This window comes from Bidens hawaiensis, unplaced genomic scaffold, assembly GCF_021521415.1.
Source record: "Bidens hawaiensis isolate Kalapana, Puna unplaced genomic scaffold, B.hawaiensis_p1.1 tig00035087_1, whole genome shotgun sequence".
Taxonomy (NCBI): domain Eukaryota; kingdom Viridiplantae; phylum Streptophyta; class Magnoliopsida; order Asterales; family Asteraceae; genus Bidens; species Bidens hawaiensis.
Window position 1 is genome coordinate 35,220 of NW_027496106.1, and position 24,123 is coordinate 59,342.

A 24,123-nucleotide genomic window follows, 5' to 3' on the forward strand; every position below is an offset into this window, starting at 1 on the left:
CTTGAAATGTGTCGATTTGATAAGAAAGCTAGCTAATACAGTCTATGGCTCGAAGCTACAGAATCGACATTGACAAATATTTTATAAAGCATACGGCCACTTAGTAACGTTATCGAAAGATAATCTGTGCAAGTAAACAAGTATGAGCGTGAAAAGATTTCATAATTAGATGATGTTTATAAGCTGCTTTTGATTAATCATTTAACATGTAGTTTTTTTTTTCTTTTTTCAATTTGAAGTTTATAAAAGGAGTGACTTGACGTGAAGGAATTTACCAAGCTTACTTGTTAACATAAAACTAAGGTTTGAAGGGATTTAGCATGTGTATATTACTATACTTAATTTGAAGAAAGTAATAATAATAATAATAATAATAATAATAATAATAATAATAATAATAATAATAATAATAATAATTTAAAAAGATAAATTAAAAGTCACATGATTCAAATACTATTCTTATTTGAAATAAAATTCACATGCCACTAATGATCAAATCATGACCTAGAATATGTGATCAATGTTTTCATAGTTCTGCCGGTCCAACCGTGAATCGGCATAGTGAGCGGTCCAGTTACATACAGTTCACTCATTTCTGGAAAAGTCGGGAGGCTATGCGGTTAGACCGGGATAGCGGATTATTGGTTGGACCGGAAATGGTGGATGTCGGTTATCGTTTACTAGCAAACCGAGTGAAAGAAAGTAAAGATGAGGAAAATATATAGGCTAAAAGTAAAAAGATGGATTCCGGCTAGGATTCAAAGATAGAAAACGAAAAATAAAAGATATAAGGAACAGAGATTGTGAATGTTGATGATGGACGTAAAAAGGAATCACCATTTAACCTTATTCTTTTATGATTTGGGCTTTTAATAGGTTGTTAAAGGAAATGGGGTATATCACCAAATTAGAGATTAACATAGTTTTAAGAGTGGGTTAAAGTTTTCTCACTAGTTTTTAAATTTTAATTAATTGTAATGTTATCCGGCTATTGAGTCTGGTCCAACTAGTATAAATTAAAATATTGTGTGAAATGAATAAAAATAGTGTAAAAACCGAACATATAATGTGATCAAAAAAATAAATGCGTGAATATTTTAATCATTATTACTTTTAATACGATACTGTTGGGTTTTAACAAGATTATCAAAGTGATAAAATCTTACTTTTACCAAAAACGCAACGGATAAATGTTTTAAATCTTGTTAGTTTATAGTGTATAAAACCAATTTTATGCATGCAAAACCCAAACCTGGATTCATATACGAAATACATACTATCAAACACATGCATGTCACTATAAGTTCATGCATGTTAAACTACCTTTCAAGTAAACCAAAACCGGGTGAAGAAAGAGTGATTGAAAGGCAAGAACTTGAATATGAAAGCTCCTCAAGCTAGCATACCCCAAGCCTCCGACAATACACCTTTGTTTAGCTAGGATTCACTTGAAAAACCAACTCCTCCTTGATGTTCTTCCTTGTGGCCGAAAATGGGAGAGAAAAGGAAGAGATGAATGTTTTTTTACTTGCAAAAATGTTGTAAGAATGAATGAAAGAGAGTTAGAGAGTTAATGGAAGCACCACTCATGGCATCTACTCACATCCAATGCATGTCTTTAATAAAGAAAACATAATAATATAAAATAAAAGGTGTAAGAGAGTAAAAGGGGGGGGGCACCCTCTCACCCATTTCAAATTTTATATATATATATATATATATATATATATTAAATAAGTTTATATCATAAAACTCATATTGTGTTATTTCCCAAAATAAATATAACACAATATAGGTAACATGCTTGGTAACCATTATTCACATATTGTTATTTAACCATCTTAAATAACACTATGGAATGCTCTCTCTCAAAATATAAATCATCCATATGATTTATTTATTTCACAAGTACAATGTATTTAGAAACCCCTTTCCAAATAACTCAAGTGTTAATATTTGTTTGTTATGATCATATCATATATAAACAAATATTATTGGTGTTTGTCTAGCTTGTTATTGGGTATGACCCGACTTGGATTATAACGTACTAGCCACATCAATAATAATATGTGTCTTGGGCAGACCGAGTCCAACAGATACAATATTAAAAAAAATCTGGTTTAAAAGTGTTAAAACACATGATGTACAAGTAATACACATCATTGAAACGAGTTTATAGTAAAAAATGCGTACTATATGTTTGTAGTGTACGCATTGAAACGAGCCAAATGCGACACATCATTCAAACTGTTGAAATAAGTATCCTTAAATAACCAAAATGTACAGGAAAGAAACCTGCACATGTCACGGTAAGCACACAACATCAAACAACTTTAAGCAACTGGAATCCAGAAAACAACTTCCCAACGTTATGATTGCAATCAACAACATTAACAAAGCACATCGCGGGCCCTAATGACACATAGAATTGGCCTGTTGGGTTATTGAACACACGAGCAAAGCCCGATTATCTGGTGAATGTGGACAGTAAACTGATAATAAACACATGTAACAACAACATTATGACAGAAGATATTTGTCACTTCTTTAAAAGCTTGTGTGAGAAAATCCGCTTTGAATACGGGCTATTTCTTGAGATCGCATTGTGAGATTCGATTGCTTTCACCAACAAGTTATGAAGAGAGCCCTGTTTGAAAACTAGATCACATTATTTGCTATTGACTTCGAGCCGCTACTACTTATGAACGGGTCAGTTTGTCTTGTGATCTATAGAATTATAATGATTTCTATTCATATATATAATAAATATGTAACTACACAATAGGTGTTATTATATATAAAATAATGATCAATATAGTAGCTCATTTAATAATCGAGAGTAAACGAGCTTGTTATTTATATTAATATGATCATGTTTACTTTATATAATAGATATATAATTACATAAAGAATTATCATAAAACTAATTAAATAATATATGTTTTGTTACACGTATAAGTTATAAATATGTAAAATTAATTATATATATTTGTAAATAAAACAGTTATATATTCAATAAATAACAAACAAGCTAAACTCGAGCTTGAAAAATTAATATCAAGCCGAGCTCAAGCTCTTGTAAATTACACGACATGGGCTTGGGTTAGTTTACACCCTTATGTATTCTTAAATCATAGAACCTCTAAATAGCATATGTTATTGAAAAGATTATGTTTTTTAGAAAAAAAAATATTTCAAGCCAACCCAATTAAACTTGACCCGTTACCCAACCCGCCCATGTTTAGACAGCTAGACTATACTAATGTAAAGAGATCCAGACCTCAGCGACACGAAGGGCAGTTTGTACAACATAATTGGCATGCGGGTCTTGAAGTAACTGTTCAAAATGAGTAGCCGAAAGCAATTCGCGTATGATTTTCGACCTGTAACGTTCATCCAACACCGATAAACATTTTTCAACAACATGGCTGCTAAACTTTTGTCTTGCAAGATGGACATAATTGCCCTCAAACTGAGAAACCAACATTGATACTGCATATGGTATCTGTAACTCCAATATAGATTGTACAACATAGTTTCTGCATTCAGAATTCACAAATTCAAAAACCATTTATATGAAAGTAATCATGTTCAAAATTAACATATTACATACCCAAATGCATCTTGTGCTAGAAGAAGCCCATTTGTAGAAATTTCTAATATTAATCGTTCTTGGTGTTCGCCGGTTGAGTGATTGATGCATCTTTGCAATACACAGCATCCATGTTGATGGGTAGCAATGTCCACACAAAATTTTGAAGCAGCTTCAAAGATAAACTGCCACAAAATTAATTAGAAAAAAGTTGCTAAAGTTTCCAACCTTATTATGTGACTAAAGATTGAAACATAAGTGGAAACCTTATTATCTTCGTTACATAGGCACTGCAAACATCTTTGAATAACATGGTTCCCGTTAAGGTCCTTAATAAGCGCAAGGAATCCCAGTTCGAGTGCAGAGATAACCATCTTTATTTGTTTTCTTGTCTTGAGAGTCTCTATAAGCTTCTGCACCGCACGTGTCCTGTAACAAACACAATGTGTGATCATAATTGTTTTTAGGTGTTTATGAAACATGTTTGGTTCCAGGGAAGTGGAATTTTATAAGAACCAACTCATTTCATTTTTCTGTCTTGTATCAATATGACATGTTACATATGATATGATTTTTCTCTAATAAATTGTGCTTGTCAATATATATATATATATATATATATATATATATTCAAACGAAATTCACACTTTCGTATAGCTGCTTGTTTTTCCGACATTCGGTTATATTTTTTGTTGAAAACTGAGTGATATTAAAAAAAATAAAAGTAAAAATACTTTAGTTGATAAAGTATTTTTTTTAATTCACGAGACTAAAAATACTTTATTTTGAATGTAACTATGTTTTCGACAAAATTTATATCAAAATGTCGGCAAAGTGTGCATTTAGAATTTATTTTTATTTCTTTTAACAAACCAGCACAAATTACTAGAGAAAAGCCAAATCATAAGGTAAAGAAATATTTACTAAAACACAGAAAAACGAGATAAATTACAGTGTGGTCGTTCAATAAGCAAACCTTGATTGTTTAGAAATAGCGGAAATACCTAGAAACCAAACATGTTTCAGAATTACCTATAAACATTTTTCAGTCTCCTAAACTAACTAAAAATAAAAAGACTCTAAAGATTCACATAAGAAAAAGAAGCATACCCATGAGTGTTCAACGAGATATGAACAAGTTCTCGTGGCTCTCGAGTGACCTCCATTATAATGCACATCCTTTGTTCTTAGTTACAAACTTCCAAAAGCTTTTGCATAAGATAATTCCCAAACGGGTTAACCATAAGCTCGTTCACATGCCCGATCGTGTCATCAAACACCATCTCAACATGTTTCGGGTCCTCCTCATCAAAAACCGATTGTATGAATCGACACCCGTTTTGCTCTTTAGTAAACATATATATGCACCCTTTAACATCAGCCAAAGTGTTACATCCCTTTAATATTTTGCCATTTTCACATAAATGATTGCACTTCTTGTTTTGCCCTCTAAACCCTCCATTTCTTACATGATTTACACTTTCACCTTGAATCATCAAACCATTTTTTTCTCACGTGATGTACACTACTAGGAACAGCTAAATCTAAAGCTGGATTTCGACTCGGATGACTTGGATTCATAGAGTACAAACTCTCAGGAATTCGACTCGGGTAATTCAAAACAGGGTTTCTTGAACAATTTGGGAAGGATTTTCTAAAACCGATCGAATTAGCTACCAAGCTGGGCGAAATTGAACCGAAGTTTCTGAAAATCATATGTGATTTCAGGGTGGGATTATCAAAAAACTTGAAAAGCAATTATTTGATTGAGGAGAACATGTATTCTGCTTGTAACTACATAAGGGATTATCATGATACATACCATACATCATAGGCGAATAATCATAACCATAACCATAACCGTAGCCATAACCATTGTTACTAATATTATTATTGTTATTATCACTGTCATGTGATTGATGAAGTGGGATTTCATCCAACAACATTTCAAGCTTATCATCATCCTTCATCTTCTCCTTAGTAATTTCAATTTGCTCAACCATAATAAATAAAACAAAATTATACAACAAAAACAGAAACTCAAAACAATCTACAATGCAATAAAACAAACAAACACCATCTAATAATAATAATAATAATAATAATAATAATAATAATAATAATAATAATATCTTTTTGGATGAATATTATGAGGTTGTTGAAGCATGCAAAGATGAAGAAACATAGAATACTACACTAATAATACACATACTGGATGTATGAATAGGTTACACACACAGAGAGTGAAATTGTGGGAGAAATACAAAGAATTGAGGAGAAAATTACCCATGAAACTAATAAAGATTGAATGTTTGAAGGGATCGTAAAACATTAAATAGAGTAGAAAAAGTAGACCCAATATTGTCGAAAACCTTTGAAGTTTTCTTTTCATCCATAATATGCGGAAAGAAATTATGTAGGAGTAACAAACACTTCCAACTCTATGCACCTTTAACGGCCAAATATCTATTAAAAGGACTACGAGGAATAGTATTTCTTTAGGACCAAAATACCCTTCCTATATATTTATAATTTGGGATGATTTACAAAAATGACATAAATTCGGGTATTATGTGATACATGCAGGTAAATATACATGCACTAGGTTAGATCTCGTGTTCCACACGGGTGAAAAGTATAATAAAAATAAAAAATTATTATATGTAATACGTAAATTCAATTGTTTCATATAATAATTTTATGTATGACTTTTTTTATTATGTGCTTCATATATTATACATTATAATATAATTTTAAGTTGAAAACCAAATCTTAATTTTGATTTATTTCAAATAAAATATTTATACAGACATTGTTATATTAAATATTGTGTGTATAAAAATGATATTTATAACAAATGTTGTCACAAATTTAAAAACTAAATTTACAAAGACTAAGGTTTTGTTGTAAAAAAAATAAAAATATATCATATTTTAAAATAAAGAGAGAAACGATGAACAATCGTAAATAGTTGTGTTAAAAAGATATGAGAAGACAATGGCATATCTATCTAACTATACTATTAAAACAACATAAATTGTCCACATAACATTTAACTAGACACTCCACATTCCACCAAGTAGATGTCATGTCACTATTTCCTATTATATTATGATTCTTAACCCGTTTTCCTATTATAACCCATGACCCGTAAGGCTTTATAAAATTTTGAAAAATATATTATTGTGTGATGCGTGTTTCAAACCCAAGACCTCACGTTTCAAAACAAATGTGCTTACTAACTCCACTAAAATGGTAATTGTGTTTAATTTCTTGACTTATCATATATAAATATGATTTCTTTTCAAGTATAAAACTTTATACTTGAAAAGAAATCACATTTATATATGTTTTAAGTCAAAAATCAAACACAATTACTATTTTAGTGGAGTTGGTAAGCACATTTGGTTTGAAACGTGAGGTCTTGGGTTCGAAACACGTATCACACAATAAGTCAATAATATATTTTTCAAAATTTTATAAAGCCTTACGTGTCATGGGTTATAATAGGAAAAAAGGTCATGAATCATAATATAATAGGAAATAGTGACATGACATCCACTTGACATCCTATATGGAGTGCCTAGTTTATGTAGACAACTTATGTTGTTTTAATAGTATAGTTAGATTAGATGTTTATTTGCACCATAGTTGAAGGTTTTTTTTTCTTTTTTCAATGGGTAGTAGACTAATTTACTAATCCATCAGTTTACAATTTTTATGCATCTAATTTCTTTGTTAATAAACTTATACAATAATTAAGATGTTAAAAGTGCTTATAGAATCCAATGAAGGTGTTTTTTCTTTTTTTTTTTAACTAATGAGTGTACTCGATATGCAACTCGTAATGGATATACGGGTGGTGTTTATGGCATGAGTTTACATTTATTTCATAAATATGTGTATTATAAACTGGTTGAAGGGTCCGATTATTAATCATACAAAAAGTAGATTTAATAACTTTTGGTGTAAGACAAAAGAAAGTATGTTACTTTTATGACACTAGCCTTAACAATATTTAAAAAATTAACTGTATATTTACCTAAGCTGTAATAGTCAATTGCATATTTGTATTCATGAGTTATGAACTCTAGTTGTCAACTATAAATATATATATCCATTCTGGACATTTTGATCATTCACGTATCACTGATCCATATCGATTCCACCATTAGAAGAAAACTCATCATAGGTGAAAAACCCGAAGGTCCAACCCGGAACCCTTTATTTTTGGGAAAATTCTCAAAATAGCCCTTTTTAGAGAGAGAATTCTCAAAGTAGCCATTTTTTTCTTAGAATTATTTAAGATTTGGACTGTCAAGAAGCATTAGAAAAAGATAAAAATAAAGAGAGAGCAGTCCAAATCTTGAAGGAAAGTCAGGTAGAAGACGAGATTTGGGAAAATAATGAAGGTAAAATCCAAAATTTTTGTAATCTTGGAGTAAAAGTTCATATTTTTTCAAAACTTTTTTTTTCACAAAACCGTCTTGAGAGACTTTTTTTTATGTATATTACCTTTCCCGTCCATATTTTCAAATTCTTGAAAAAATATATTTTTTATAATTATACCCCTGAACCACCACCATCACCGACGCTGTCGGCCCCACCCCATCACCACCACCATCAACCGCCACCACCATTTCATGGATCTCCGCCGTCGCCGACCTTCTCTTACGCCATAAGATCCATTTCACACATTAAAATGCACTTATCAACACTTGATGAATCAATAATTTAATAAGTCATAACTCATAATTATATAGAACACGTACTCTTTTTCACCGAGCTTTACTTCCGTGCCACCATACTCCGGCAGCAGCACCGTGTCACCTTCCTTAACTGTCACACCCCAAAAATCTTAATTAAATAGCGGAAGACTTTGACTAAGTCATTTCGGGTAATGACATATGCTATTTCAGTCAATCACAATCAAATTTACGTACAATACATAAGTTGGACTTTATTTAACCATCAGAATTTTTACACGTGTCATAATACACGATTTTATTCAAATACAAGTCCAAACTTTGAAAAGTCAACAGTTTCCATTCAAACACACACGTCATCTTTTCCCGCGCCCTCCACGAAGCTTCCACGTTTTCATTTACCTGAAAGACACATTTAAAATATTTTGTCAACGCAAGGTTGGTGAGTCCTCAAATTTTAAAACCATGTATTTTGAAACAAAGCTTTTCTTTGTTTAATTATTTCCATAAATACCACTTCGTCCATATGGCCCGAAGTCAACTTTCATTGAAGTAGCGAAATCGCGTTAACAACTTACAGTCGTATCAATGTATACATAATCCTCTTCGAATGCTTACGAAGGTAATCCATAATTCAAACTTTATCCACATTTTATTATTGTAACAAGTGTATTAGTCATAAGTTTGCAAGAAATATGACACATGCAAGGAATTTAAATCTATAACCCGACACATATCAAACTCAAAATATTTGCCCTCGACATTTAACCAGAGCGACTGGTCGACAGGCAGGGCGTAATTCGATAGATCTATCAATATTTCTACGTCCCAATACAAGGTTAACGGTTTATAACGACTGGGTAGTTGTTTCCTTACCTTCGCGTTCATACTATATTTAGGCAGTTGTTTCCTTACCTAAATATTTCACGCCAGTCTGATTTACCCCTTTACATTTAATACAATTGTAAAATAAAATGCTTACGAAATGTGTCTTTCCCCCAAAACATTTATAAAGCATTTAATTATTAAAACGAGGGGATTTGTGAGAAACCCACCTTCAGTAGGTACAACGTCAGATATGTCCAAACACCTCGTGTCCTATTAATATGGTACACGTTTTTAATAATATATACATTTTAAGTTGTTCGTTCAACTTAAAATATTTCACACAAACATTTTAGTTTTCTTAAAACGTTTCTTTTTATCTTTTTATTAGTTCAAGCTCGATTGACCTGTTGACGACTTTTAGTTTGTTTAAGTCCACATTATGTTTTTACACAAGCACGCAAGATCCTAACTTATATATATATACTAGTAGGTGTGCCCGCGTGTTGCGGCGGGGACACAACACGTATTCAGTCGATATGAACTGGTTTGATATGGAGATGCTATAGAAATTCGATGACACCGGTACTGTTCATGACTATATCATAGTTCGCTATATGTCAATGCAAGAGATCTTAGTGGATGTTTAGTAAAAATAAGACAAATGAGACAAAGAGAGTGAAAAGTGTTTAAAGTCAACACAAGACAATTTGCAAGACGTTATTCGTTTATGTCAATCATATTGCGATTTAGTAATCTGTTAGTTTTCATATTTATTTATTTATTTTTTAGTTTTATTTAAATTAAAGTTTTCGAGTTAATAGCATTAGTGTGTTAAGCGTGACATGCTTAATCAAATAACAATATTAATATTTAAAATAGTTATATTAATAATACTAATACTATTGATTATAATGAAAACAATAATAGAAATGTCATAAATTGTAAATAATCAAAATACTATTAATAATAATTTTAACCAATAACAACAACAACAACATCCACTTAACTAAGTTTTAATTACTAACAAATATCATAAATAAATTCTAATGAAAAACAACATAAATCTAAAAATTTATAAATATGAACTAATTTAATTAATATTCAAATAACGCATTCCCTGATATTTATGTTATTCCGAAAGTTTTTACCACTATTGATTATTTAACTTGTTTTAACCATCAAAAGGTCATCAATTGCAGCCAATTCCACTATACTAAAGAAGTGAAAGTTGAAAAAAAAAGTAAACTATGATAGGTTGTTTCTAAGACACATATATCAGTCAATGCTTAGAATTATAAGAAAATTTAAAGGTCTATTATGTTACTTTAAATAAACAACTCATTTCAACCAACTATACTGTCTATAACATGTTTTGACCCTGAGTTAAACTGATACCTTTTTAAGACGGTCACGTGTTGCAACGGGGATACAGTGGGAATTTGGTTTGTGGCACGTCGATCTGAGTTTTATTTAAAATGGCAAGAGATTAGATGACTAAAAAGTTCTGGTATAGAGACCACTTAACGGCAGGTCAACTTGGTTTTGAATAAAATTCATATAAGATCATAGATATTTAGGGTCGCAATGGGGGTCGTTAGGGCTTGGTTCGTTATGGTACGTTATTATTGTATATAAAATTGTGGTAATGAGTAAAAATAATATATTGTGTTATATATTAATTATCAAGTTGAGGTCCCGAGTTAAACGTAGAGTTGTGCAAAAAAACCAAAAAAATGCGAAAATCAAACTTGAAAAAATCGAACCAAATGGTAAATTCGGTTATCGCACTCTTACCGAGTGCCCGCGCGTTGCAGCGGGGATACAATTGTGATTCTGTTAATAGCAGCTCCTTTTGTTACCGACATTTTCGATAGTAAAATTTGGAGTCCGTATATTTTACGATACCAAAAGCCGTATACAGTTATTTATATTTTTTTGTTTGAGTGTCTTTCATTAACATATCAAATGTTGTATTAATCGGAAGCGAACCCAAGCCAAACCAAACCACACACAACCAGAATTAAAAATCATTTGCTTATGAACGAAACTAACCAAAATTAAAAACAAAACTCATTTGCTGGAAAGAACAATGTCAACAAAAAGACAATATGTATAGTGCACCAATTAATTCAATATAGATGAGACTATAAAAAATAGCAGCGGTGATTGTTCATCAAGATTAATTTAATATAGATGAGACCTTATGTGCGATGGGTTGCAAGTGAAGCCAAGAATTAAGGAAGATATCTATAGTGCAACAGCTTGTAAGTTAGACAGAGGAAGGAGCCTGTGTAAAATTTTCAAGCCAAGAAAGCGTGGGTTATTATTAATGATAATGTTGTAAATTTAACCTTATTTACTTTCCAATTCCTTTGATCACTTTACGAACCATACATAACATTATTTTTCATTGGAATTAATTCCAATTCCATATAATTCCAATTCCAAAGTAACATTCCAATTCCTTGGCAAACATTCTGCAAACCAAGCGGTCCCTTAATTATCCAGTGACCAGCTTTTACATTCAAAAAGTGTGGGTCCCATCATCGATCAGTTGATAGGATTGGTCAATATGATGGATGACTCATGGCTGGCATGTCTAACACGGTTAACTATATGCAATTCCATAGCACGAATGGCACGACTCACTAAATGTGATTTAGAAATAAATAACATGCAACTAACATGATAAAATAAAAGTCACCAGAAGTTGCAGTGCATGCTTAACTATTTAAAAACTATAAAAGTGTTTCTGTTTGATGACGGGTCATAAACACCATGTGCCAAACTAATAACCTATTCAAATACTTTTGAAGTTTACACGTGTTTTGCACCTCGTATATAGGTCAAGCGAGTTGAACCCATTTAGAACATAGTTATCAAATGCGTTAGGGGCGCTCAAGGCGCAAAGGGTAAATGATATTGAAATGTTAAAAACTTGATATTCAAATAATTATTTCTCCATTTTCACCTGTACCGATAGCAGAAATGTAAGAAACTTAATATTCAAATAATAATGATATTGAAACTTACAGTTTCAAGTAAAGATGATGTCACTGCAGCATTACTCACTCTGTCACATCTCATATTAGGCCGAACGGGTGCTCGAAAACAGATTGAAGAATCTTGACGTCTGATATAAGCATAAGTTTCACACAAACATATTATAAGATGGAATAAACTTTTGACCCCAACTAATTCTAAAATTAATTATAATTTATAATTGATTTATAACATCAATTAATTATAATTGATCTAAAATAATATATACGTAATAAACCAGCAATCACCTCTAGGATATGGTTTTACCCAAATCGATAAATGCTCCATCACATATGAAAAGAATGTCTTTTGTATCTATCTGCAAGTTCATTATGGTTAATAACTTCTACATAAAGCTGATAATTTTGATCCATTTACTTGTAATTTATAAATGAGTCGATATGGGTTGTCAAACGGGTCAAATAATAAATTAAAAAAGGGATAATTTCATGCATTCAGCACAATACTTGGTATAATATCATGTTTCCCAACAAAAAATCATTATATCAGATATACCTATTTTAATATTATGACATTATACCCTTTCCTTAAAACTTGCATTAGGATATCAGAGTTTCAGTGTAAGGAGGAAGAGAAGGGCATAATCGTTAGATTATAAATTGTATTTGATGAAATCAGTAAATATGAAATACTAAGTTTTTCGAATGAGTATATTTGATATCAAATTTTTGGTAGGGTATATGTGATATTATGCAGGTTTTCATGGGTATATAAGAAATTGACCCAATAAAAAATTATTAAAACGCAGAACAGGTCAAATGGATTGAACATGAAGCCTGTAAACAAACCAAACATTCAATAAACAGTTCATGAACCATTCAGCGAGAAGTACGTTTATTTAACAACAAACGAACATGAACAAAAATAAATTTGTTCATTTAGTTAAATGAACAAACATGAACACATCTCTTCTTCATTTATGTTCGTGAACATTTGTTTAGATTTGTTCATTTAAATTCGTCCGTTTATGTTCATTAATGTTCGTTAGTTAGCGCACGCTAATATATTCACTAAAAAAGTTTTTGGCCCATTACAAATTAGTCTAGTGTTAGAACATTTGAGGCCCAACAAAAATTAATATCTTAAATAGGAAATTCTTCTACCAAATTAGGTTATCTTAAAGAGTCATATCTGTTAACTTCTTAAAAAAAGTGAGAAATAAATCTTATAGGGTCGAAAAAAATAACGACAAGAAACAAAGGTACCAAATCCAGTAGCAAAGTGAACCAAACAACCTGTACCAGCCCTGGAAGCAACAACTCGGTAATCTCCAACATTTGCTACCAGAATCTTGTCGCCAATGATGACAGCCATTGATGCAGTTGATCCAGCATCTCTTTGCTGAGGATTTTCTCCATTAAGGTAATCATTATCTGCATGTGTGAACCAATCAACATGATTCACCACCAAAATAAACATATTTTAACAAATACCACAATAACAACTCAAACAAATTGGGAAAAACAATTTTGATATACCAATAGCGATGTTTGTGTCTTTCATAAAATCTGGATGAGCGCTTAAGTTCTTAAAAAGAGTAAGCTCGGGGCTGTTTTGGTTAGTGCTTCGTCAATCGAGTCGACGATGCGCGAATTTTCGTTTAAATATTAAATTGAGAGTTGTAAAAAGGAACCGTCAACCCTATCAACTCGGGTGACATAATCATGATGAATGAAAAGATTAAAATGGGAATTTGGTCCATTTGGGGCTGATTCGTTTAACAAATGGTTTTAAGGTTTATTACGTGCGTATTCAACTCAATTTGATTACCCTTGGGCCAAGTGTTGGGCCTTGGGCCAAGTTGTTGGGCCTTGAACGGCCCATTAGGCAAGAGTGTTCTTACGGTCTACTTTAGTAACGCGTTGTGTATAATTTACAGGCCTTTGCTTGTGATTGTGCACTTAGGGATTTCCTAGCTCGTTGCAGGTGTTCGATTGATTTCAGGTGAGTTCATGATGCCCCTTTTTACTCTTTTAACTTTTGGGCTAGCATACACACCTAAGTGTTTTCCTACTGGATGAAATGTTTTAAATGATTTTATATAGGCTTGCTAGAATAGGGTAGGCCTTGGAATGTTAACATATATACATATATATAAATTATTGTTTGGCCTCTATTTGGCGAATGTTGTAGTCGTTTCGACTACTGAATGTTGTGCATACCTACTTTGTGTTTGCATGCGCTGAATGTTACGTGTTTGGGTTGTACGTTTGCTCGACCCTGAATGTTATACGTGAATGTTATATATATATGTTGTTATACATATATGGATGTATTTAAAGGATGTTTACATATGTATGAGAATGTCTAGTGTTCGGTAATGATGACTTAATGAATGTACTCTTTTATTTTTACTTTAAAAACTTTTGGTATGATTATCATAATTTCCATTACTGATAATATTTATTTAAAACTTGAACTCACTCAGCTCAAGCTGACTTTGTGTGCATGTTAGTGTGAGTTTTAGGTTAGGAAGAGGATGCCTTATCGCTTGGACGTGCACGGAGTTACTTGGACGGTGAAGGGCATACTAGAATGAAGAATTGTTTATGAACATTTTATTTCAAAGGACTTATAAAAGTTATACTTAATTTGGTTTTGGGCAAAATTCCCGGGATTCGGGAATTTTTCATGTTTTCCGCTAAATTGACACTCTGATATATTCGTTTTAATGGAAGAAACGGTTTTCAAGTTCAACTATTTCATTAAGTATCTAGAATGAATACCAACTGTGGGGTTCCCGGGATTCGGGGTCTTACAGGAGTGTACGGTGCGCTGAATACATGAAGAATCCCCCGTTCAGTACAATATTCTAGCATTTTGTTGTTCTTAAACTCCGTTCCATTATCACTTCTGATACGACGGATTGGCAGATTGTACAATGTCTCCAGTTTCTTTAACAAAACCATAAGGGAATCATATGTCTCATCTTTAGATTCCAAAAACATCACCCATGAAAATCTTGAGTAGTCGTCAGTGACCACAAGACAATATAATTCGCCTGTGATACTTTTGACATTTAATGGACCAAATAGATCCATGTGAAGACGTTCAAAAGGTAAGTTGATAGAGTTGACAAGTTTCTTTGGATTAGGTTTCTTCATTTGCTTTCCCTTCTTACAATCAAAACACTCTTCAGTCAATTGAAAGTTTCTCAAGTTAACTCCTTCTACCAGATTCCTGTGAACCAGATGGTTCATTTATCTCAAGCTTATATGTCCCATCCTCCGATGCCATAATACAGATTCTCGTTCAGATGCTCTTGAGATGAAACACTGAGCAGACCCTGATGAAGTAGATGCTGTACTCATGTTCATGACATAAATATCATTCACACGAGGAGCACGCATAATGATCCATTCCTCAGGTATTTTTAACCCCGGTTTCAAAATCAAACATTCTCGATTAGTAAAGTGTGTAGAGAATTGTTTATCATAAATCTGTGATATACTTAGTAGATTATTCTCCAACTCAGAAATGTAGTTGACATTATCGAATGTAACCTTTCCATTCGTTAAAGTTCCTTCACCAACAATCTATCCACCTTGATTACCAGCAAAGCCAACATACCCTCCTCTTATTGATTTAACATCATTTAGCAAATAGAGAGTACCCTTCATGTGCCTAGAGGCTCCACTATCCATTATACAATGAGAATCGTGGGATCTTGGAAGCCCCTACACATACAGTTAACGGATTAGTGAAACAAGGAAACCCAAGCCTTCTTGGTCTTGGGTTGTTTAAAATGTTTAAATAACAACCGATCATCCTCAACTTCTGAATCACATGATAATGATTTTTCACTTAAAGTTGGTGACTCAGATGTAGAATTCACTTTCTCATCACACTCAGGTATTTTAACAACAGATTTTGGTACCCAGTTTTGGCCAACATATTGTTTCTTTTTATTAAATGATGTTTTAAATGTTTTTGAAATTGTTGATTTTAACACATCATTTTGAACAATCCTTTTAGCATTCACTGATTCATTTCTTTTTAAAATTTTTACATTTTCAATGACACAGCCTGGTTTCTTATCACACAAATAACCTAATCCATGTCTTTTGTTGACAATCTTTTGAGATTTTTGACTAGAAATGTGATCTTGTTTGTATTGATTAGGACAAGCATAAAACACATGTCCAACCTCATTACAACCAAAACAACGTCTCCTATCAATAAACTTATTGATCTGAGATGTTGATTCAACATGATCACGTTCAGCTTTCAAACGATAAAATTCATTATTTGACTGTTTTTTGAATTCAATTTCCTTTTAGACTCTGAAGTTTTGCCAAGTACAAACTTTATCTTTTTCTCTTGAAATTGATTAACTCGTGAAGATTGCTTGTTATAGAAACTTGTTTTTGCAAATCTTGACGAGTTTTCATCTACTTTCTTTTGTTTATCCAAATCACTCTTATGATTACCCAACCCATGAGGTTTAACACCTTCCTCATTCAACACATCTTCTGCCATTTTTATTCCAGTTGCAGAATCACAACCAGAACTCTCATTTTCAACAGATTTAGAAATATCATGCTGTGACGTATTGATTTCCACATTGAGTGCCTTTTTCAAACCTTTTGGTTTCTTTGGTACATAGTCATTTCACAAAGGTGGAGGCACAGCATGATAATTTTCTCTTAAGTTCTTGGTCTCAATATCCTCACTCTTTGATGATGTTTTGGGGATAATGTGATCAAGTACATATGACGACACAGCGTAGCTTACCAATTTCAGGTTAACTCGTTCAGTCTCAATCTTGAGTGTTTGAAGCTCAAGTTTGAGTGCAGCATTTTCATCAATGTGTCTGTTAATGGAAATCTGTTTGTCTTCAACCGTGTGTTTAAGCATTGAAATTGTCTTTTGGTTTTGTAAAATCTTTTCCCAAAGACCCTTTTCACACGATTGAAGCTTCATGTAGGCCTCATTAAGAATATTTAAGTCAAACAATGATTTATCGTAGTGTTTCTTTAATTCTTTGACTTCTAGATTCTTAAAATCACATTCAAAGCAAGGTAATTCACAGTTTTCACATAGATTTGAGTTTAGAATTACCTCATTAGCCATGAATGCTTAATCACTTACTTCTTCACTTGTCGTTTCTGAGTCATCATCAGTGATTTCTTCTACCACTCCTTCAACAACCTTATTCTCAGCCATCTTTTCATCACCAGAAACAATCTTCTCCTCATCGTCTGAAATTTCATCATTTTGGTCCACACCAAAATCAATTTTTCCTTGTGGAACATCCTCCTCGTAAAACCAACCTGCAAAACTTTCAACAATATCAGGAGGAAATAATGAGATAAGATAATCAGAAGGAACTTCATGAATTTTATCATAGGTTCGAGAAAGTTCATCATCAGAAGTATCACAAACAACTTCTTTCTCATTGTTGCTATCTTCATTCACATTCTTGTCCTCAACTGCATCATTAGACTCTTGAGTCTCAACTTCATCTTTGTCTTCAACCATATTATTCATCTTACCCATATTCTCATCATTAACCTTTTGTTTGTCTTCGTCAACCACTTGAGCCACATTAGCTTGGAATACCGAACTCCAATTAAAACCTTCATTAACTTGGGTTGTAGCTGCCTTTTGCTGCGAGGTTGATGCTTCAGAAGTTTTCTTCCCCATCGATGATTCTCCCTCCGGGTGATGATATATAGCTTGTTTATAGTAATCTCGTCCAAAAGGATTAGCAGTATTATCATCAACAATCTTGCTAGTACATTCCCTTTTGAAATGTCCTTTCTCTTTGCAACGAAAACATCTAACTTTAGACTTGTCAAAACCTAATTTAGAAGTTGTACCATCAAGCACATTCCGACCAGTTATCTCTTTGAATCTTTGTGCCCTTCTTATCACACTAGCCATGCACCATCTTATATCAATCATTTTCATTTCCTCCGGGTCTGTCTGGTAATAATCTTCTTTAGTCATGTTGTAATTTCCAATGCGACCCGCCACTAAAAACTCATATGATTCTAGAACAGATCCTCGAAAAGCCATGTGTTCCTTGATAGTTTTAGTGGTCATGTTTCCAGTATTCTTCAGATTCACTGCAATGTTGCATTGGATAACATCAGTTTCCTTTAAACTAGAAGCTTGAGCACTTGGGATTGTTCCTGAATAACTACTACTGTACTGAGGAGTAGCAGTGACATTTGTAACACAAGCTTGACTGATTGACTTAGCACAAAATGCAGTAGGAATCTTGGGATTTGGAGTAACAGCACTTGAATTAGAACCTTTGTAATACAAACCCACATCTTGTGATATAGCTGTGGATCTCATCTTTTGTTTCTTTCTAAGCTCCAGATCATGAGCTTCAAGTTTGTCGATGAAGCTTGCCAAATTCAAACGAGCATAAGCAATGTGATTAGATTGTTGAATCATTATGAAAAAGTACCCCATTCGTCAGGTAAAGCATCTGCAAGTTTATCTATGTACTCATACTCAGGCTTGTCAATCTTCAGTTTCTTCATCTCATTCACAAGATAACAGTATCTTTCAATCAATTGAGAAAATGATTCACCCTTAACTTGAGTGAATATGTCAAATTCTTTCTTCAGCAAAGCAATTTTGCTCTTTCTCATGTCGGGATTTCCACGATCTTTATTCAACAATGCTTGCCAAATTGAGTAGCAAGAACCATTGTGTTGCAAAAGTTGAAAGATCTCAGCTTTGATGGACTGTTGACATAGATTCAACATCTTCTTCTCTTTAAGGAATGAATCTTTATATGCATCAGCAATCTGAGATAATCTGTAATTTTCTCCATTCTCATTCTTAGGGATGATGTATTCTTCTTCAACGGCAGTCCATGTTTCGTAGTTCAATGCCTGAACGTACGTCTCAAATTTTTCGGCCCACGAAGGATAATCTTCCATCCTTAGAAGCTTCGGAGGCTTATTGGCTATACCCCTCTCTTTTTCCAAATTAATGTTCTGAAGTAAAACAGACGGTTGTGATACGAAAGCACTTAGGTTTTCCATTTTGATCGCAGTCAACGTATATCTTCTTTGGTCAACGGATATGTTTGAACTCCAAGAAAAATCAACGTATAAGTATTGGTCAAATGAGGTCAACGTATATGTTTTGAAGAAAGGTCAACGTATATGTATGAGGTCAACGTATAAGTGGTCACCTTATAACATATGCGACGTATAATTTTGGTAGGGTTTGTCACGGATGTATATGGAACGTACTGTGAGAGTTTGAAGAACTTGTGACGGTTGAAATTGTAGATAGAGACAAAAACCTTGAAAACTTGTGATGTTCAAGCTAGTAACGAGCCATAATTCTCTGATACCACTTGAAAGATGATGTGATGTATTCAACAATTTGGATCTCTAGATGTTACAGCTTGTATCTCAAAGTGCGGAATCCATTGAGACAAAACAACACAAGTAAACATTTAAGCATACTCTTCATTCATAACTTCAAAGATTACAAGATATGACTTTGTAGCAACTTTCTCTCTCTACTCTCTCACTTTAACATTCACCAAAAGTCTGCATAATAACGCAAAAGTCCCCTATTAATAGGAAACATGAACAAGCTCATTAAGTCCGTATATGATATACGGCGTATATCATATATGCCGCATATGATGTGCGTTGACTTGAAGACTTATGCGTTGACTATCAAACTTAAACTATACATTTGGCATTTTAGCTCTACACAATCATAACTAACACATCTAAGACCCTAGAAATAGACATTATGCTCTAACAAAACTCACCTGACACGAGTCATGCAAGTACCAATGAGCTAGAAAACCTCTAAGCAAATCCACAAATCACAAGCTTGTCAGATTGCACAGAAGGTTAGTGTTTTTAGATATAATATATTTACACTTTGGCCCTCCAACTTGCAAAATGTGATGTCTTGATTCCAAAGGTTTATTAATATGACTTTCGAGAATGACCAGGAGGTCCCTATAGATGCCAGATCAGGTCTCGGTTAAAATGCAAACTCTACATGGCTTACTTTCTTATTAACGAAATTTACGGGTGTTACACTATAATTTGTTAGTTTCTTGTGGTTATCATATGTTTACGCAATTTTTAGCCTCTCATGACCCCCAATGTTTCGTATATTCGACTTAACTATTGTGATGATTATTTTCGTTTACTATAAAAAGGGTTTTTATTTTTATTTTTAATACCCGACAACTTGTTATGTTTTTCAAACCTTCTATCTCTATATACCATAACTCTAAGAATTTTGATATTTAAGCTTGTTCAATCGTTTTGGTGTTGCACTAGTTATCTTGATATTTGACGTCAAGGGTTTTCTTTATTTTTCAACGGTCGTTAAATTTTGTTTCGCCTTTATTCTGAATTTTATCTTGATTTTCAAAAAGATTTTTCTTAAACGTGTAGGTATGATTTTTAACCCACCCAACGGAACAAACCATGCGGATCATGTGACTAAATAAGGAATTATGAGTGCACGCATAATTACCGAAAGTCTCCCATGGAAGTCATGGTGGGTACATTGGTGTGCGAACAACTTAGAACCGATGGACTATAGGACAACAGTACAAATAACATATAATATGACAAAGTCATGGTAGATACGCCACTGGTACATCCTATATATAAGTGGACTTGTCATATTATCCACTTGTAGCATTTTCCGAGTCACTTGAACATCTATGTTGTTTCGTTTTTATTTCGGAAATGATTTGGTAATTTGGGTTTATTCTTATTTTATTTTTTTGTCTTGTATTATAATTTCGGGACGAAATTTTCAAAAGGTTGTGAATACGGTAACATTCGTTACATTTCGGACCATAAAACCCGACCCATTTTAAAATTTTATTTTATTATTCGGTCTATGGTTATTTTATCGATCATTTATTTTATTTCACGACGCCCGAATTAGTTCCATTTATTTTAGAAAATATTGCATTATTTAACTATTTCTTTTATTTATTTGTTGTTTAACTATCACGAATGTACACAGAACACCCCTTATGTTAACTTTAATCCACCTTTGCACCTTAATCAAAGTTGAGGGACTTTATTGCAAATTTAATGTACCCAAATCTTTTCCCTCCCTTCTCCTTCACCATCGTCGACCAAAAACTCACCCAAATCCCTTTACTTGATCCTTAATTCATGAGAAAATTAGTAAAATTGATATTACGAAATCATTCCTTAAACTTAAACGCATCCCACCGACGGTTTAATTGTGGAAAACAATGTTTCATTAACAGCTAATTTCGCCCCTAACGAACCGCGGCCTACTCGGACCTGATACACTATATATACCAAGCCAAAACACAATTAAACTCGTCCACACCTTCCTCATAGAATCACGACTTTAAACCCTAATTCAATTTCAACGTATAAAGCCGATCAGATCCTTATCACATTCTTGAAGCCGTAAACCTAGTTGGACATTTAACCTCAATTCGTTAGCAATTCAGGTAATTATAACACCCATTCTGATCGTTTTTGACCAGCAATCAATAACCCCTAATCAATTTGTACCCATAATAAAAAATTGAGATCTCGGGTTCTTTTTTGAAATTGGGTTTTTTTTTGCTGTCTATATTTGTATTTTACAACTGTTTTCTTTCCAAAGTGAAAGAACCAGTCCAATGGCTGGTGTGTGGTGTGTAAGATCCCAGAACCGGTCAGGGCGCGGGTTCGAACCCCTGACCCGATATTTTTTATCATTTTTTGTTTTGTTATTTTTCTTCCCTTTATTTTGTATATAAGAAAGATTAATTAACTAATATATTTTTTTTACCATTCGTTTAAAGAATCAAACTATCTTAGAGTTTCAAAATAAATTTACTTTTAACTTTTTCCGTTAATGTATATGTATGTATTAACTAATATTTAATAAATATGTATATATAGATAGATAGTATATAATGTTTATTTACTTATAATAATTAATGTTGTTTATTTATTTATAATGATTATTTATAAATACATATATAGATAGATAGATATTATACACAATGTTTTCTCATCAAAATATACATATAGATACATATTATATAATGTTCGCTTATTCTATTTATTCAATAATTAATAATAATAATAGTAGTAGTAGTAGTAATAATTAAAAAATAATAATAATAATAATAATAATAATAATAACAACAACAATGGTAACAATAATATTAAATAATAACAAATATAATAATGAATTTAAACCCGAAAAGACTACAAATTATTTAAACCGATTAATAACCTTAATTCGTTAATCTCAACTTTTCTTAAAACCCCATCAAACCTAAATTACGTTATAAGTCTTGTTAATATTGATTTATACTATATTTAACAACTAAGAATCTTTGTCGGCAAATCTCGAGGAGCTCAACCATTTTCACTTTAATTGTTTGTTGTGGTTTCAGCTTCACTAATACACTCGCTAAAAGTAAGTAATTCACATTCTCCTTTATACCATTTTACATTATAGAGGCGTTATGCGTTCACAACACAACTATTTTATTTCACACTACGATTCCATTATATGCGTTTATATGATATTGCTCAATTAGTTATACGTGTGAATGTGACTATGTGTTTTTGAGGTATGGTTATTGGTATCCCATCCTCATCCTAATCCTCATTAGTATGATCATACGCCGTCAGAGTAGCCGTTATCTATGTGATTCGAGTGAAAAGACAATTTTTATATTATTGTTATGCTAGTTGTAGTAGTTCATATTTATCGCAATGAATTGTTATTTTCAATACTATATGTATTCAAAAACCATGATTGCTTGCTCAACTTTATGTTGACAAACTATATATTTTCATGCATGACGCATGTAACTATATTAGATGAAGCAAGAGATTAAAGAATAGATCTTTAGGATGCATGACAAATAAAGATGAATATTAATTATTTTTCATTTGTAATGTTATTTACTTCGAGACAATGTTTATGTTTTTGCATACTTGAATTACATGAAATAAATAATTTAGATATTGACACGCGTATTTACTTTATTGTCTTTTGGGCTATGATACAATTATGTCACGCCCCGTCATATTCCGCTGTAGGTTGGGGTGTGACAGTTTGATCCATTTTCATTCTTTGGATAATGTAGTCCTCTTCAACGATTATCCATGTGTCGTAGTTCACAACTTGAACGTACGTCTCAAATTTATCAGCCCACTCTGGGTAATCCTCCATTCTCAACAGCTTAGGCGGTTCATTCGAGGTTTCCATCTCATTCTCCAAATCAATATTTTGTAGCAACGTTGAAGGTTGAGATACAAAAGCGTTCAGATTTTTGATATTTACAACTTGGTCAATGTGTAAGTTTTAAAAGGTCAACGGATATGTTATCTTTGGTCAACAGACTTGGTCAATGTGTAAGTTTTACAACGTGTAAGTCCTGAGCAGCGTATAAGTTCCAAAGTCAAATAGATGGTCAACGTGTAAGTACTAAGCTGTGTATAAGTCCCAAAGTCAAACAGATGGTCAACGCGTAAGCTGGTTCTCCTTATAAGTCACTTATGCGCCGCGAAAGTTATACTTCTTGAACTTATGCGCCGCGTATGTTGATCTTGAAAAATTTTGTAATTTTGGAAATGAAATCTATTTTAAAATGATCTGAAACTTTCTGGGTTTATCACAGACACTCAGAGAACGTCTTCTGAAAGTTTGAGAGAATTTTGACGGTGAAATCTTCAAGTATGATGAAAAGTCTTGAAATAACGAAGTATCTTGCTGTTTCCAAGCAGATAACGAGCCCAATGCTCTGAATACACTTATAGGTGACGATGATGTGTGATGACGGAGAATCGACGCTTAGTATTATCTACTTACACTTTAAAGTGCGAAATCAATTGAGGTTGAAAACACACAAGAATTACTTTAATCTTCTATATATAACACCAAAGATCAATTACAAAGTTGATATGGCAATATCAAAGTATAATA